The sequence below is a fragment of the Python bivittatus genome, unplaced genomic scaffold, assembly GCF_059951505.1.
Source record: "Python bivittatus isolate LINGU-HERP-01145 unplaced genomic scaffold, Pbiv_v1 ctg000070_np1212, whole genome shotgun sequence".
Lineage (NCBI taxonomy): Eukaryota > Metazoa > Chordata > Lepidosauria > Squamata > Pythonidae > Python > Python bivittatus.
The window spans coordinates 15,414,657-15,433,008 of record NW_028277034.1 but is presented as its reverse complement, the minus strand read 5'-3'; positions in this window follow the sequence as shown (position 1 = coordinate 15,433,008).

Sequence of the window (18,352 nt, the reverse complement as noted above, 5' to 3'; positions counted from 1 at the left end):
GTTCTGCCTGTCTTGTTATCATAAAGAACTTTCTGTATGATTTATTCAATAATTATCTATACATTTTAAAATATTAATATAATAAAATAATAAATTGTCTTAGAAAATTGAAACTAAAAAGAAAGCAGCACAGTGCTTCCCTTCTATATAAGAATTTCTCTCATTTGTCTCAACACTTTTTAATGGTACTTTCAGAAGTATTAGTTATTTTTTAAAACCTCTCTTCTGCATCCTCCGGTATCTTCTAGCAGTTCTTCTCCTTTGTTTTAATCTCCTACTACGATGCAGCCTTCTGCTTCTGCTGCTCTGGCGCAAGTACCGTGACATTGTCTAAAATGTTCAGTCTGAGATAAGCTAGAAATTCAGTTGGTCATCCTCAGATGGTGGTGTTATTCTGACTATGGGAATATATAAACAAATTACAACAAGACTTTTGGGCATATTCATTATATCATGAATTACAATATGTTATTATTTTATTATTGCTATGTAATGAGAAATATCACATTACTCTCTTTTAAGTATTATCTTCTACTTTTGTTCTTCTTACAATGATTACTGTGCTACTGGGGAAAGATGTTTGATCAATTTCCCCACTTTATTATTTTTCCAGTAAAGAAAATGTAGGCAACAGCTTTGAAACAGAACAATACAGATTTGCAGGAGATCGGATCATACACTCATCCAATCCAGAAACTAAACTTCAGCTAATTTTAAAAAAGTATTTTTTAATGTTCAGTGTGAACTGCCGTTTAAGAGATCTTACCTACCACTAGGTTGCTGTCCCAATGATTACTGAACTGTTTTATCAGTAACTAGATAACAGCATATACTACTACATTGGTGACATCATAAAGATACATTGTAACATAATTCATGGCAATGCCAAGCAATATAACTTTTTTTTTTTAATAAAAATGATTTTTCCATTCTACTCAGGGAACTATATTACTGTAATTTAGTTATTTTCACATTTCAATATTGCATCTTTGTCTCAAGAATAATCACCACCTCACTGAACTGGATCCAGAAGTTTATTAAAAACCATAATAGTAATATTTCTCTCCTTGTTAAATGTTGCAATGCTCTGGCTGTCACTTCTGAACTTCATTCGAAAGCATCCCCACATTGAGTGCATTGCAGTAGTAAATATACAAACATAGCAAAGCATGAGTAATATGGAATAACTTAGAGAAAAGCAGTTACAACTGACTATAATCCATATTCTAAAGCTACTCCTCCTAATACGCCCATCCAGGAATTCAGTGGCAAGTTAGGTTCTAAAAAACACCATGAAGAAAATAAGTTTGTTTGTTTATATGCCACATCCTCCTCAGATTCTAGGTGATTCACAATACTTCTCTGGCTTGACTGCTTTAAGTAAAATAGCACTCCCTCATGAAGGGTTACTGGAAAAGTACAGTCTTAACTTTCTGAGAAGCTAAAAGGCCTTCTTAACTTGGGGGAGAGAAGGGCTAGGAGGCTACTCTTACAGAGAAGGCCTGTTTCTGGACTCCCTTCCTCTTGATTTCTTATGGGAAAGAGAATCTCAGCTAGCCTTCATCTACATTGTCAACTAGGAAGGCACAGTCTACCTGAGTCAAATGGCCCTGAAGGTAACAGGAACCTTTCCCATAAATGGCTTAAAGGTGATTTAGAACCTTGAATTGAGCCTGAAATCCTACTGGTAGCCAATGAGGCTTCCATGAAATTGATGTTGTTCTGCTGTACCAGTTGCAGCAGGGAGGCAGATTAATTTTAAAGCAGTTGTAATTTCTGAACTGCCCTTGATGGCAAGCTCGTAGAATGAACAATCCAAGTTTAAGATGCTAACAGCATAAATTATTGTTGCCTGAATCTCCTGATTAAAAAACAAACACCTCAACTGCTATACTAGCCAAAGCTGGGCAAAGGCTCTCAGCCGTGTCCTCTACTTGCTGTTCCAACAGTTGTGGATCTACTCTCAGGGGTAGTACCAACCTGTCCTGAGCTAAAGGCAAAAACATCTTGGAAACTGAGGACTTTTGAACAAGCACTACCTCCATCTTGCTGGTGTTTCTCAATCATCTCACAAGAGATGGGTCAAGATTTCCACTGCTTCTCTTCCTGTGCCAGGGAGAGATGTAAAGCTAGGTATCATCAGCATACTGACAATACTTCACTTCAAACTAGTGTGAATTATCTTTCTCTGTGATTTCAAGTGGATATTGAAAAGGACAGAGGAGAAGGCTGAGCCTTGAGGCATCCTACACTGAAATGTCAAAGGATCCAACCTCTCTTCCCCATCAATGTCCACTGAAACTGTTCCTCAGAAAGGAATGGCATCAATGCAGAAACAATGCCTACAACTCTCAACCCTTACAGGTGATTCAAAACAATATCAGGACTGATGCTATCAAATGCCACTGAGAGTGTAAAAAGGACAAGAAGAACAATGCTCTCCATCTACATCCCACTGCTGGTCATCAAGCAACCAATGTGGTTTCTATTCCATCTGCAAGAAGTGATTGACTATTTTTGCAAAAGCTGTCAAAAGATCCAGAAAAATGAGCAGAACTATTATTATTCAACTCTAGATCTAATCATTGACCTGTGGCAGCTTGCAGACAGTTGGCCTGGTTTCCATACCAGACAATTCTCATGGATTGAGGTGTTGGCTTGTGTGTACTGGATGTTCATATCTGTACAAATTGGCATGAGGCAAAATGATTTGAGCCAGGAATGGCCACTATCTTCTTTGGTTACTCCTAGTGTAGTGGTATACAGCATTTAATTAGTTATAATCCAAAGTGATTTAAGAAGTGGGTTTGGTTATACTCAATGTCCTTTAAAAGCTTACACTGAGGTTACAAGCCTGATCCTCCTCTTTGTCTCTTGGCTGCTGTTACTCACAAGGTGCCTGAAGAATCCTTTCAAATCCTCCAGGCTTCCTTGTGAGGAGCAGCCATCCAGAGCACATGTGGGCAATTTCTTCATCTTTTCCTTTCTCTGGAGAAGCCTTGAAAGACCAGACACCTCACCCAATCGCAATTCCAGCTTTGGTGTCATCTCTGCACTTTCAGAGACATTCAGTCTATAATTTTCCCCACTGAAAGTCCAATAGACATCCACAACAAACTGAATTTTTGTCGTAATCAAAATCTGGCTATTTATGATGGTGCTTTTCTCAATCAAGCTCTTATTAATGGGGAGATTGCCTTCCTTTGGGAATCTTAACTTCAGATAGTGGGTCTTGCTTATTCATAAGGAATCTGAAAACCATGACAAAGGCATACTGAACTTACCAGTGGTAAAATAGCGTGGGATAGGATCCTAACGTGAGGACATTGTTATGCTTTTTTGTACCACTTTCTCATAAAATTCATTCAATGTTTAATAACTCAACAATAATATTAAAGGTAAAAAGGCAGAGAAAATCATAGCCTATTAGTGAATCACCAAATCATTATTTAGGCTAGCAGAGGTTAATGCCCAAGATGAGGTGACAAATTGCCCTTGCTGTCACATATTTCTACCCAGAAGCTGATTAATACTGCAATGTTCAGTTCATTATTCTGAGTTCTTATACTTTAAAAGAAATGTTTGGTGTCCCAGTCTATACTGAAATTACACTGACCAATATTATATACTGTTTTATGACAAATTTTGGTAAAAAAAATTCTAAATAAATTTGTAAGAATAAAATAGAGCAAACAAAAATGACAGTATAAATACAAGTACTAAAACATGAAAAAAAATTAAAGTATTTATATCTAAAACACTGAATTATAACATTGTGAATAAACTACTCAACTACTCACTTACAAGTGAATAGAGTACTTTCTTAATATACTAAGCTATTTAACACTAAAATACTACTTTTACTATTAAAATACTTAAGATGTGACCCTGATAATCCATTGATCAATCAATTCATTACAGTTACATGTTGGAGACAATATTTAACTTCCATGTAGTCAATATAATATATTACACCCAACAATCTAAATATTGGTCTCCTGCATATAACAACACAGTCTTTGGCATGCTACTACACAAAAGTTTTGCTACTTGCCATGTGATTTTACCCTTTTAATGTGCAAATAGGTATTTTATATAAGAACCATCTGGAGCTATGGGAATTTTGTATCAGGCAGAACTATCAGAATTCAAGGAGTATCCTTATACAGGTGATAGTACAGAAGCTTACAGATCACTCTGCCCCACATGGGCAGTCTTTCATTACATGAAGAGGAGTTTACACTGCTGAAGGGTTAAAGCAGGCTAAAGTGTACTGTGTGGGACTTTAGAAGAGTAAGTTGCTCAGGTGACAGACTGCTTGAGGGCTCTACAATCAACTTCCTGCTCCTGCTGGTGCAGAGATCCTGCCCCAGTCTTTCTGTACACTCATAGCTGTAAATCTGTTTCAACATGTCTCTTCCTCAGTCATGTCCCATCCCCAAAAGCTTCTGGGGAGAAAGCCCAGACTGCAGCAGTTCATGTTGTGTTCTTTGTTTCCACATAACACAGAGTTGGTTAATGTCCGCAGGACCAAACTTGTATGAGGAAGTTCAGCCTTAGCCAGAATTATACTCAGCCAGGCCCTGTACCCAAGCAGGGCTGCATTTGGCATGCAACAAGCCAGATTTTGCTCAGAAATTTGGGCTGAGAATTCTCATGTTAAGATATTGTACTTCCTAGCCCTAATTCCATCTGTAAAGGAGTTGATTAGAGGATTGGCCATAATGAGCATAATAGCAGCTGGACTGTGTTATGGTCCACTTGTATTAGAAGAAACAGTATAGATGCAATACTTCTCTGTGCCTTCTTGGCAGCATACAAAAGGTGAGCTTTCTGATTCCCAGTTCAATGAAAAACTGTCCTAAGATAATTAAAATGAGCCATATCTGCCCATTAATGAGCCAATTCAGACTTTTAGATCTTTTTGAAAAAAACAATATTTTATTGAAATTTAACTGTAACTAATGCTCCTTGCAGAAGAGGGATAAAGATTGAGTTGTCCTTTTTATTTCTATAGTGTCAGTGCATCATCTGCATACATTAGCACCGCTGTTAAACCTGTCTGCAATATCTGATGGGTAAAATTCTATTTTTGTCAGAAAATTGACTATATAATTTATGTAGAAACAGAATAATAGCTGTGTGATAATACAGCTTTGTTTAACCCTCTTCTGATAGGGACTGAGTCAGAGAACCGCCCTGCAGCATCACCTCTTACCTTAAGAGTTTACATATATCTTAGAGATAAGAATAAACAGCTGTGGATCAGCTGACGTATCTCTGAACTTTTCTCATAATTTGTTCCTTAAAACCTGCTTATAATCAACAAATCAGCACACAGGGCAGACTTTGTGTTTGCTATATACGTGTATACCCACAAGAGGTGAGGGCAAATGACAAAATGTACATTGTGACACCATGGTAGAAACTCTGCTTTTCTATGTGTGTAAATAACAGGAGGAGCTGGCATGATGGATGTTGGATCATTCTGATAAAACCATGGCATGCTCCAGTTACTTCCGGCTATGCATTTCTCTAGTAAATGACTCAGCTCAACCTTTTGTTCTATTGTACTTCTACCTTCTCTAAAACCTGCCTGCCTCTTTGGGTGTGAGAGATTCTGGCTATATAAATCAATAGTGAGAACAAACTGGAAGCCACCAATCCAGACTAATTTGAATCAACTCTGGCAAGTCAATTCAAGGTGGCTTTCTAGATTTCAGATGAAGAATGAATGCGCTGATTTCTGAGATTGAGACCTTTGGCCAGTGTGGGAGAAGTCCCTCATATTTAAGCTTAATATCAGAATGCTATAACCTACTTATATAAATTTCACCAAATAAAAATTGAAAGCAAGTTCTTTTCAAGCAGTAAAGGAGAATGGTAAAAAGTGTAGAAGACTATTGGGGCACTAGTTTCAAGTTGTTCACCCCATGGGCTGTGGGTCTAATCAAGACTGAAAGCCTGCTTATTACTTGAGAGTAAACAGTGACTACATACACACATGCATGGTCAGCTGTACATGTAGCTAATTTAAGATGTAATTGGCCTTTTAGGTATCTTATTTGATGGCAGTTGTAATCCAGCCAGAAAAGATTTGATGGAGTTTCCTCATCCCTCATCAGTCTATGACAGTTCTGGCTGTTTTAGCCACAACAAAGCCAACCAGGTTTTCTCCCCTCCCAAGAAACTCTGCTGCTTCTGTTCCAACTTCTCAGTTCATAGTGAGTGGCCCATGTAACCATATTCTGAAGAGGGTTGGAGAGCAATGGGACATTTTATATATTATTTTTAAAAAAACATTTCTTGAAAAGTTTATTTAACCAGAAAGCAACTTATCAATACAGTAGTAGAAATACAATGGGATCTGCAACGTATCCTCCTTAAAGCTGCTACAAATTACATTCCTCCTCTTTGACAAAAAGACAAGGGGAAAGAGAATAGAAAGGGGGCATTGATTAGCAGCTGGGAAATTGAAAATGTAATTAAGTGAGGGACTGCTCCAACTAAGCGAAAGTATTCATCAGTGTGGGAGAGGTACTATCACTTTAAGAATTCTTTAGCTGTCACATAGTAGGAAAAACCTGTTTGCAAAGCAATCATCAGCATGCAGTTGGTCTCAGTTTATCTGTATGATTGTCTATCAGCTTAGAAGCTAAATCAACAATAATTATAAAAAAGTTCTTGTTACCAGGAGTGGGGTGCAAAAGGAAGCAAGTCCAAGCAACAAACAAAACAGACAAGATGGAGCACTTATAGCAAAAAGGACTACAATGATCAGATAACATGTTAAATCCTGGAATAAGTTTAAGTAGCATTCTGATATTGATATACTGGCCACTGCTTATGCAGCCAAAGAGGGACATAACAGTGTAGATTGGCAGGTGTCAGTTGATGTTTTTAATGACATGCAACCTACTCAAGAAGGAGGAAAAAATTATAGAGCTGTCTTGCAAAAGTTTGCAGAATGTTGCATGCCAAAAACAAGTTTAACAAAAGTGTTCCAAAAAGGATGAATATTTTGAAAAACATCTCACTGACTTAAAGCTGTTGAACCTAGATTTTAATTTTGGCCAACTCACTGAATTTGTGATAAATTATCAGGTTGTGCAAAAAAAGACTTTTGGAGGATGTTAATTTGAGTTGGTATAAAGCAACATGAGTGTGCAAGGCTGCTGAAGTTACTCTGCAGACACTTCAAGTTATAGAAAACAAAACTGAAATTGTCACAGTAAGCAATTTAACTGACATGGCAGAGTTAAGCAGCAAAACAAGAGTGGAAACTTTTCCAATTCTCTCCCGCAGGATGAGCCTGCAGACATGATGCACAAAAAGTGGCTTCCTTCATTAGAACAATGTCCTGCACTTAGAAAGTGCTGTAATGCATGCAAACAATTTAATCATTTTGAGTCTGCACTGAGAAGCAGGTTACCAGTCTAAGGGGAAAAAAGCACCCCATGTTTATTGATGAGGATATACCAAACACTTCACAAATAAATGCAATTTATTAACAATGCACAAATGAATTATTATGTAGAAAAGTTCTGTGTGAGAACTGTAGAAAAACCTGGGCAATTTCAAACATGTCTCCTCATCTAAACAAAAAGTTGGTCAACAGTTTTTCGATTTATCATTTATGTAGGCAGGTATATTAAAAACCTGAGAAAGCCTACCTCCCCACTTTTTGAAATGTTTTTGAAACATTAAAACAGCTCTAGTTCTTTGATGCCTTGATAGCAAGTAGAGATTAAAATATCTACTGATACTGTCAGAATGGGTATTAAAGTAATGCTTTTGCCAAAATATTATTTTTGGAAGACTACAGTATATGCATCTTGAGCTTTTATAAGCACAGAAATCTGATATAAACAAGCTGAGAAAGAGGAGGAGGAGGAGGATCATCTTGGTTTTGAAAAATGTAAACATCAGGCTAGGGAGGTTTTTTATATTGGCTAGCCATTAACAAGGATATTGAAAAATCAGTCCATAATTGCACTATTCATCAAACAGTTTACCAGTCTAGGGGGAAAAAAGCACCCCATGTTTATTGATGAGGATATACCACACACTTGACATAAGTGGTTATTTATTTGTTTATGCTGGCAAGTAAAGATTACATAATTATGAAGTACTTTTCTCATTACTCAAGATTGTTTTATTAGAAAACATAACTACTGCACAGATTATCTACCACATGAAGGTTCTTTATCTCACCATAAAAGTGAGATAAATACCCAGTATTATTATGTCAGAGAATAGTCCTCAGTTCTCTGGCCATGCTCTTTGCTAAGCAATGTGGCTTCTCCCAGCTCAGATTTCCCACAGTCTAACTGATTTGTTAAAAATATGGTTAAGACTATAAAACAATTACTGAAATAGTCTTTATTTTGAGGTGATCCCTTTTTGTTATTTTTTTTACTTATAGAGCTATTCATTTGTTACCATTTTTGAAACCTAATGATTGTGTTCACCTTTTAAATGGCACCTCTTGGGCTACACCAGCTGATAGGATACATGAAGCACATCCCATTCATGTGAGGTGGTGACTGCTCTTGTTGTTCCCACAGGCATAACAGGTTGTTCCTTCATTGAAGAAGGAAGGGGAGGAGAGAAGAAATGTAGGGTTAATTACCTTCAGAAAGTATTGTGGAGATCAGTAGGGAATTATAATAATCTCAAGGCTATAGAGGAACACCAGAAAAGAGACTCAGCCATTAACTTTTGAAGAACCAGAACTAATCCTACACAGATTAACCAGAACATGCAGAATGCAGAGAGACCCACTGAACAATGTATGTTTTTATTCTGTTAAACCCAGGATGATGATGACAATGATAATGACTTTGTAGTTTAGCCTACAGTTCTGCTAGGCTAAACAGCCTAGTAGAAACTATCTTTCTACTAATATAGCCTGAAATTGCATTTGCTTTTTTTGCAGCTACATCACATAGTTGATTCATATTCAGCTTATGATCAGCTAGAGTGTTGAGATTTCACAGGTATTATTAGCAAATCATTTATCCCTTATTCAATATGGACAGAGCTTCATTTAGACCAGAGTTCCCCAAAGTGGTTAATATCAATCCCCAAGGGTTATTGTTGTTGTTGCTATTGTTATTGTTAGTTATTGTTATTGTTATTCTTACTTCTATTAGTTAAAGTAGTATTTACTGTATTACATTATTTTCATATAATAAATGTTTGGGGGGTTGATGAACAATCTGAAACTTCATGAAGAGGTTGGTGAGCTGAAAAGTTTGGGGACCCCTGATTTAAACCATCAACAAGTTCCTTCAATAACCTGAAAAATTCATCTTAATATTCATATATTACTCTATGGAACCACAGCTAGGCATGGTTAAGATGTACTGAATAAAGGACTATCTGTGATAGAATGCAGTAGAAAACCAGGTTCTCAGGAAGGACGGAGCACATTCCAGAAAGAAAGGGGGAGAGACAAGCCACACAGTCCAGAGCAGGAGCATGGGAACAGGAAGAGACTTAGAGTAGCCACTCCCTAGAATCTTCCAGGGCATATCCATTAGGTTAGCATAGTACAGATTTGGTTTGGCAAGATTATGCCTATATGAACTTTTTCCTGTTGTTCTTGGGCTGGGCCTGACACTATCTCTGAATTAGATCAAAAGTGGAAATAACCAGTTTGGTCTAGGCTTGGCATCTACTATAAGCAGGATCAGTGTGTTTTGAACCTGGATAGGAATTTATCAACTCTGTTTAAGCAGAACCTGGACATATATTTGGATTCTTGACTGAGAAAAGGGTTAAATTCAGTGACCTGAATTATTTATTCTAACTCTCTGATTCTATTACCTTATTATTATTATTATTTTTGCCTGAAGGGAGAAAAGATAATATCAAAACAAATGATAGTTTCATACCAATTGAGAAAAACCCTCTCATATCAGAAAGACACTTCTTGCCTTTTTGGGTGACAGCCAGTGGGAGAAAAGTGTTAAGTTTGCCAGAAAATCAAGAGAAATGGTGGAGCATGAGCATTCAGGAACAAGGGTCACAATGCTATAACTAATGACATTTGTTGTGGTTCTTACATCAAGATGCAATTTGATTTTTTTCCTGAATATAAAAATGAAAATTATAGTTTACTTCTCTTTATTATTTTTTTCTTATTTCCTTCTGGGAAATTCCATTCTCCTTTGCTATTCTCTACAGTGAAGCTGTTTCACAGTCCAATGAGGGCTATCAGGTGTTTGCCCAAGATAAAATAATTTCATAGTCAGCTAATCCCTGTGTCTCATATCTGATCACATATAAGCCATAGAGGTTGCCATATCGATGAGATGAGCTCATAATTGCCAAACCCTTTAAGTAAAAGGACAGGAGAAAGCATAGTTTCATAAACTCAATCACCATCTCATGGAACAGACTGCAGTGGCTTCACCAAAAGACATGCTCCTCTTGGTCCTTGACTAAGCTCAGAACATCACCAGAATCCTAGGAAAATGTCACGATGTCGGTGCAGAAATCCTAATCGCAAAAGGCTAAGACGAAAACGGGGTTCTGGAGGATTGAGGAAAAGAAGGATGGGAAGAAGAAGAAGAGGTAAAGGCAATCTGTATGAAATGTATCAAACAATGAAAATCAGCAAATAATGAAGTATTACTTAGCTTCCTTTATTAAAATAATTTATTTTCTCGGTGGGTAGGAGAATTGGAAGTTGAATACAGATATTCTCTCTCAAGCTCATCTCACGACCTTGGAAACATGATAGAAACGCTTTGCCATTGCCTTTTGCCAAGATATTTTCAATTACCCAGTCTGGTCTAGAGTCCTAAGATTTATTGGTATTCTCCAATCAAAGTACTAGTGAGGTTTAACTCTGGTTACTGTTTTTTTCAAGATTAGTCAAGTTCAGTTGAGTCTGCTGTCTAATTTTGTCCGGGTATGTGTGATACTAGAAGCTAAATACTAAGATTTAATCTTAATATTTTCTGGATTCGTTACTTATTGCATTAAATAGAAGTTCAACATTGGTGTAGAGGGAGAAACATCTTTAAAATGTTTGGATTTTTGTTTCCACAGTATCTGTAGCTCACACAGTTTACTACTACAGGAAGATCAAATAGCTTTGCAAGCCTTTCATTCTAACATGCAGTTTTGGACATGTCAGTCATCACCAACAAGATGATTTCTGAATGAATCACAGTTCCAGCAAAGCACATGGATTGACAATCCTGATCCTGACCCTCTAAAGAGGAGCATTCTGCCATTAAACCTGAAGCCGCAATGTCTTTTCTGAATTGGTTACTTTATCAATTCATATTTAAATTTCTTGGCAGGTGGGGGGGAATTGGGGGTTTCTTCAAAATCTTTTAGGAATAGTTCATTAAGGTTTTGCAACATTGTTAGAATGATAGAATTATGGAGTTTGAAGTCCAGCTGTTTGCACATAACAGGATCTCCTAGAGCATCTCTGACAAATTACCATCCAACTGATTTGAAGACCTCCAGCAAAAGAGAACCCACCACATTGTGTGGCAGCCTGTTCCACTGATTCCTCCTGACATCTAACCTGATGAGGTAAAACAGATAATAAGTCAATTTCCCCTTCTAGTTGAAACTGAAGTGGAATTAACTGGCACTGTTTGAGTGTGGTCATTCAGCCAGCTGTGACTCCATCTAACAGGATGATCATCTCTAAATTCTTCAGCATGAGCAGTTCATTATGATGAAGTAGAACTAACACCCAGCATGTGCTGCTTTTCTGAAAAATATACAGTCTTCTAACAAATTGACAGTAGTTCTACAACAATTGACATCCTAGTGTCAACACAGTTTGCACTATATTGGACATGAAGTCTAAAGTCAAATGTTCCAGGTCTATCTAAACCATTATGAGTTCATTCTAGGTTCTGACTCCCCACTGAGATGAGAAATGGAGTGGAATAAATAAGACAATATTGAATTAAATGTTTACAATGCAGCCAATCAAAGAAGCTCATACCACTTTGTCCCTCAGACAAACTTGGCAATCTTAACATAATTTGTAGAGAATCCACAACTCAGAAGGTTGTGAAGTGATCTTATGACCTTAATGTTATAGGAAAAAGCTATATTGTGTTGATTCCCATGCTGTCTAGGAGCTGAATGATTACAAATCCCTAGTTTCTTTTGTGCATTGTAAAAAATGTAGGCTAAGCCTTATATGCATATCACTGTATATGTAAACAGGCTTTCAATCACACTTCCCAAATCTATGTGCATTTAGTAAAACATTCTGACATTCTGGAGGAGACAGGGGCAGTGGTCATCCTCAGGTTAGTGGGGAGTCTGCAAAGAGGGCCATAATGGATTGAGATCCTAAATGCTAGCCTATGGGATGGTGCAAATATGACCTTTTTGAAGATACTTTTGCAAAAAATCACTAAATGTTTTCACTGACTCACTTAAGCATTCAGAATAGCTACCCATAGAAAAATGCAGAATTTGCTTCTTTGAAAGAAAGTATAATTATGCACCTTGCACATAGTAGTAATTTCCAAAAGACATTCTAAACCACTGCATTTGAATTTAGAGTCAGATTTTTGGCTATTTGAAAATCTAAGTGCAGATGCATAGACACCACAGCTATAATTTCTTATGTAGCCAAATGAGTAGTTGCTTCCTTTTTCCTTAAGGCAATAGCCTTTTTCCTTAAGGCTAGCCCCTTAGAGGCCTGTCTCCTGCAGTTCTGGAAACCATCAGCCTCTTGGACTTTTTCTTTTCTTTTGGTAATGCTTTGTATAGTTTTCATGTTTTATGTAATTTTGTATATATTTATTGTTTTAATGGATCTTGTGAGCTACCCAGAGTGCCCCATTAGGGGGAGATGGGCGGAGATAATCAATCAATCAATCAATCAATCAATCAATCAATCAATCAATCTTTTCTACAATCTTACTTTGCTAAAGTCTGTTGTAATAATCCTATGTTCTCTTGTGAAAGTTTATTTTTCTTTAAGTACTGCTGCCATTATTCAGTTTTAATGTCAAATCAAATGCAAAAGACACATTCTAGTCTTCAGAACTAGATCTTTAAGCCTTTAAATCTAAGTAACACCCTAGAGCTTCTAGATGGAGAAAACATGGGAATGAACAGATGATTCAAAATTATCAACTTCTGATAAAATTAATCCAGATTTATGTTGTATTTTGTAAGTTCTTAACTTACATTTCTTTAAGCATAAAGGCTGCAAGGTAACTAGTCAAATTCATTTACATCTTTACTTTGCTTGGAGCTAATGATTTTATAGTGGTTGATTAAGATTACTGTTTCTACGTTTATCACAAAACATCACACAAGACATGTTTTGTCAGTATACTGTCATTTCTTGCTTGTTAGAGTTAAATGACTTAATGCTCTTCTACACCACCACCGTATCCACTTCCCAATCTCTCAAAAGTGGCTTGAAGAAAATCTGTGAGCGAGTTCATTGCCATTGAATTCAAATGCTGGCAACATATGAACGATTCAGTGTTCTCTCCCCACTGTCTATCTGGAATGTCCCAGCCCCATTCATAGTTTATTTCACACATGTGTTTGGTGATTTTTCCCACAAGCTGCATGGTTGTTATTGGGGTGGGTGGATGGATGGAGCTGCACCCTTCTTACATTTAGAGTAATTGTGTTTTGGGAAGATGCTGCAGAGGCTAGACATTTACAGGGCTGGAGAAGAAGGTGAGTTAATTTGGGAGCTGGGTGGCAGAGTAATGTAAGAGTTTTCACCGATACAAAACTGAACAGCACACAAGCTCTCCAGAACTTCAGTGTTGAGTTCAAATGTACAAGTATTTGCTGAGGCAGAAATAAGTTAGCTAACCAACAGCAATGATCACACAGATGCTGAGCTGATGTGGATGCTGTATAAAGACCCCACGTGGAAGTGCCTTTAGACCATTTGTTCACACAAGATTTTTGGAAATCTCTCTGAACTAGAATCTCAGTTCATCAATGAAGACATTTTCATTTTCTCTTCATCTCAGAATATTCCCAATTCTATGTCATTCAGACTAGTTAATCCTTATTTTTCCTTACACTACTCTCACCACATTGGCTTCATAGCTACTCTGTCAGTCCAAAATCCCTCTTCTTAACTGACACTCTGATCCTATGGAGTCCTTGGGGTTCTTTGAGCTTGGTTCTTTTCTTGCAAACGTTTCATCACCCAGCTAGGAAACATCTTCAGTGCTAAAATGGGATGGGGTTTGCTCTCTATTTATATACTGTGGCCTGCCTTGCCAGTGCTGGTGGAGGTGGGAGTTTTGTTTTGCTCCTCTGGTAGTTCTTTGATTAGCATATGTTTACTGCTTGATTGTATGCCTGGTGGTAACCCTTGCTTATCTGGGTGATGATTGCTGGTGAGGCGATCTTCTGTTCTTTTGTCTCTTTTGAATGGTATGTAGATGCTGTTTATCTCTATGTGTCTGTTAATTGCTGCCTTGTCTGAATACCAGGCTTCCAAAAATTCTCTTGCATATTTGGATTTAGCTTGGTCTAAAATGCTGACAATTTCCCAGTTAAAACTATTGTTGAGTCTGTCCATGTGTTGTGAAATTAAGGAATTTTCATCATGTCTTCTGATTGCTAGTTGGTGCTCATGGATGCGCTCTGCTAGCCTTCTGCCTGTCTGTCCTACGTAGTGTTTGTTACAGTCCTTACACTGTATGTTGTAGATGGCTCCTGTTTTTTCTTCTTGTGCTACTGGGTCTTTTGGTTTTTAGGATATAGGATATTTTGGAGTGATTTTGTTGGTTTGTGTGCTACAGAGATGCCATGTGATTGTAATAGTCTGTTGATGGTTTCTGAGACATTTATGATGTATGGCAGTGTGATCCTTTTCATAACTTATGTAGGTTGTGTAAAATCATGGCCCTTTTGTTCTTCTGTTCCCATAATCTCTGGGCTTCCTCAGAATCCCCTGGTTATGGTTGAGGGGAATCTAAACTATCTAGGCTGCCCGAAAGTCCAATTGTAGCCTTAGTTTGCATAGCCAAGCTGAAAAATTATCTTCATTCAGCTTTGGGATGGGGGGTAGCCCCTCCTCCCTCTCCATTGTTAAAAGGAGAGAAAAAGAAAAAAAAATCTGAACTGGGCCTTTAAAAATGTGCAAGCAGTTTCTTGGCTGTAAGACCAAAGAAACCTCCTGGGCTGATACACTGGGCCCGTAACCCAATGTTGGGATTGTGAAAATGTTGATTCAAAAACCATGAGGAGGAGACCGGATTCATTCCTACCTCATGGAGAGCCATGAGGAGAAGTGAAGGAAAATGAAGGAAACAGGAAAAAAAGTGGGCTCCAAGCCCCTCCCACACAAAGCAGCAAAGCTAGGCTGCAGCGAAGCTGCCCCTCTCTTTGTGCTCGTGTGAGACAGGCTTGGTTGAAACCCCATATTTTCCAACAGAGCCTGCTTACATATTTGAATCAATTGGAGTCATAACTCTGTGGCAAATCTGTGTTTTGTGTGCAGAAGGTCTTAGGTTCAACACCTAAGCATCTCCAGATAAGGTGGGGAAAAAATTCCAGTCTAAAACCATGGTAAACACTTCCAAGCATTCACACACAAATGGATTTAAGAGAGAGAAATGAACTGTTAAGTTTCTTTTCAGTGTCTAGAATTTTTTTTTTTTTTTGGCTTGATTACAAATATTGGCTATTTATTCTATGGTACAGGCAAGATACTGAAGCCACAGAATGAAAGAATGTTCAGAATTCTCTTGTACCATTGATAATTCCCTGTACTTCTGAGACTACCTAAAAATAAATCCATACATTTCTCAACATGTTACTGACAAGTGAGAGAGGGAGAAAATGGGAGAAAGAGAAGAAGAAAGTGGTTTAAAAAAGTCACATACAGAGCATAACAATTTCAGAGTGAGTCATATTTCCAAACCCAACATTTTCAAATATGTTATCCAGGGGAGTAACAGTGCACTCAGTACAGTCACATCAAAGTCAAGTGTGAATTAAAATAGAGCTCTCTTAAATATATTGTTCTGAATCCAAAATCAGTAGATTCTCCTTAGCCTCTCAGCTACTGAATAAAATTATCTCCAGTGTATATAAACGCTGAGACAAATGTTTCATATTCCTGCCTAATTTGGTACTATGCCTTTCAAATGCTTTTTGTTAATTCAATAATTTACATTTATTTGCACTTATTGTTAAATCCCTAATTATAATTATTTTAATTTACAGAATTTTGTTCCTCTCCTACTCCACCTAAAGATTAAAAACTGACCTTATCTGTATTATGAAGCTCAGACAAATCATATTCAGAACTTTATGGGACTTATACATCTTACAGATATATAATCCCAATATTCTTTCTCTTACAGAATATTATCCTTCTCTGTGTGTGTTTTAACCTTCTGTTCACTTTAAACCTTCTGTTCACTTTAAATTAAAACTATAACTGTAGATTGTTGGGAAATTTAAGAAAGACTGTAGGAAAGAAAATATTTAGAAAATATGGAACATTCTAGATTGTTAGAGTATAAAACTATTGAAATATTCACAGTGTTTATTTGTGCTACTAAACAATGTGATGACTTTTCTACAAAATAAAAAGCCCAATTTTTAAAAATTTACTATTGTTATTTTGGGACAGGTTGATAATAGTATTATACATTATGATCTGCTAATACATAATTAGATTCTAACAATAAAAATAACACCTACTGGTTCAGTTCTGACACGGGAAATGTCATAATTTGTTTAATAACATAAACAAGGCTGACACCTATGGAAATATTAAAGAGCTGTAAAGGATGAAGAGGATATATCACACTCACATTGCAGAGTGCCAGTAACTGAGATCAGAACTACATGCTATGTATTATTAATACCACCAGAAGTAGCAAACAACATCACAACTGACATTTTGACATATATCAAATAAAGTTATTTAATGGGCTGCATCTTGTTCCCTTTTGCAACTGTAAACATATATGAAAACTTGATGAGCTGCAATGTTCTACATTTTTCAGGAGGAAGAATGGTATATATCAGTGCACATGTTTTTCTTCTCTATTTCTACATCCTCTTCTATATTCTTTTTTCCTGAGTATGTTCTTGTCATAGTAAAAATATGTGACATATTAATGATGGTAGATAATCTGTTCTCATCACACTCCCCGAATGGCCTTTCTATCTTACTGAATAAACATATCCAGGTAGCATAGTTTCACAAACAATTTATATTCATGGAGGACTGCAAAACTCTGCACATGTAGGGTAAGTGTGATAGAAATGTTGGCCCATATCTTTTCTGTACTGTCTTTTCTAAAGGGGTATTTGTAACTGGTTCTGGGAAATCTGTTTATACGTATAGATTTTTTTTATTATTACAGGTCAGCAACCTAAACTAAATAAGACTTACTAAATAAAACTTACAGAACACAAACTACAAAATAAAATAAGGCATACAAGGTTAAAAATGTCCAATTATGCTTGCACGATTTTGCTTTCAACAATGTGTGAGTTTTACAAGCTGTGAAAACAAACTTTGCAACAGCGAGAGTTACCTTGGGGTCTTTATCTGCCAATAAAAATTGACCATAAAATTCTTTAGTTGTCCCAGAAATGGGGTTAAAAGAGGCTTTAGTAACTCTTTTCATATGTCTTGATGGAAATTACAACACAATAGAATTTATGATTTTATGTTTCAGTATTACCATCTTTACAAGGACAGAGCCTTTCTGAATAAGGAATTTTACAAAATTTTCCATCCAGCTCAGCTGATGGTATAAGAGTGAACTGTGATAATGTCAATGCTTGCTGAAATGTATTGTTTGTAAGTTGATCTAGTTCAGTGTTTCTCAACCTTGGCAGCTTGAAGATGTGTGGACTTCATCTCCCAGAATTCCTCAGCCAGCATGGCTGGCTGGGGAATTCTGGGAGTTGAAGTCCACACATCTTCAAGCTGCCAAGGTTGAGAAACACTGATTTAGGTATAATCCTGCTTTGCAGTGTTCATTGCGGTGGCCCAATTGTACCCTTGGTGACAGTTTACCACATTCTGTTTGTAATTCCATATCAAGGATCCTTTGCTTAAGTGCCACCATTGCCTGATCTTGTCCAAGGGTATGAATATCTCCCTTGCAGAACTCAGTTTATCTAATTTTTGTCAATTTGGGGTTTCCATGAGGAATTGCATTTGCCAGTTAATATTAGCTGTGTCAGACCTTGAGGTTGGAAATGAAATGTCAGCCAGTATTTGGGCACACATAGCCATGCCCTCATTTCATTTTAAATTTGGCCAGTCCTGCCTTTACCCACAGGGCAACATTAGGCACTTGGAATAGATGTCTAAGGAATTTTGACTGTATCTTTTCCA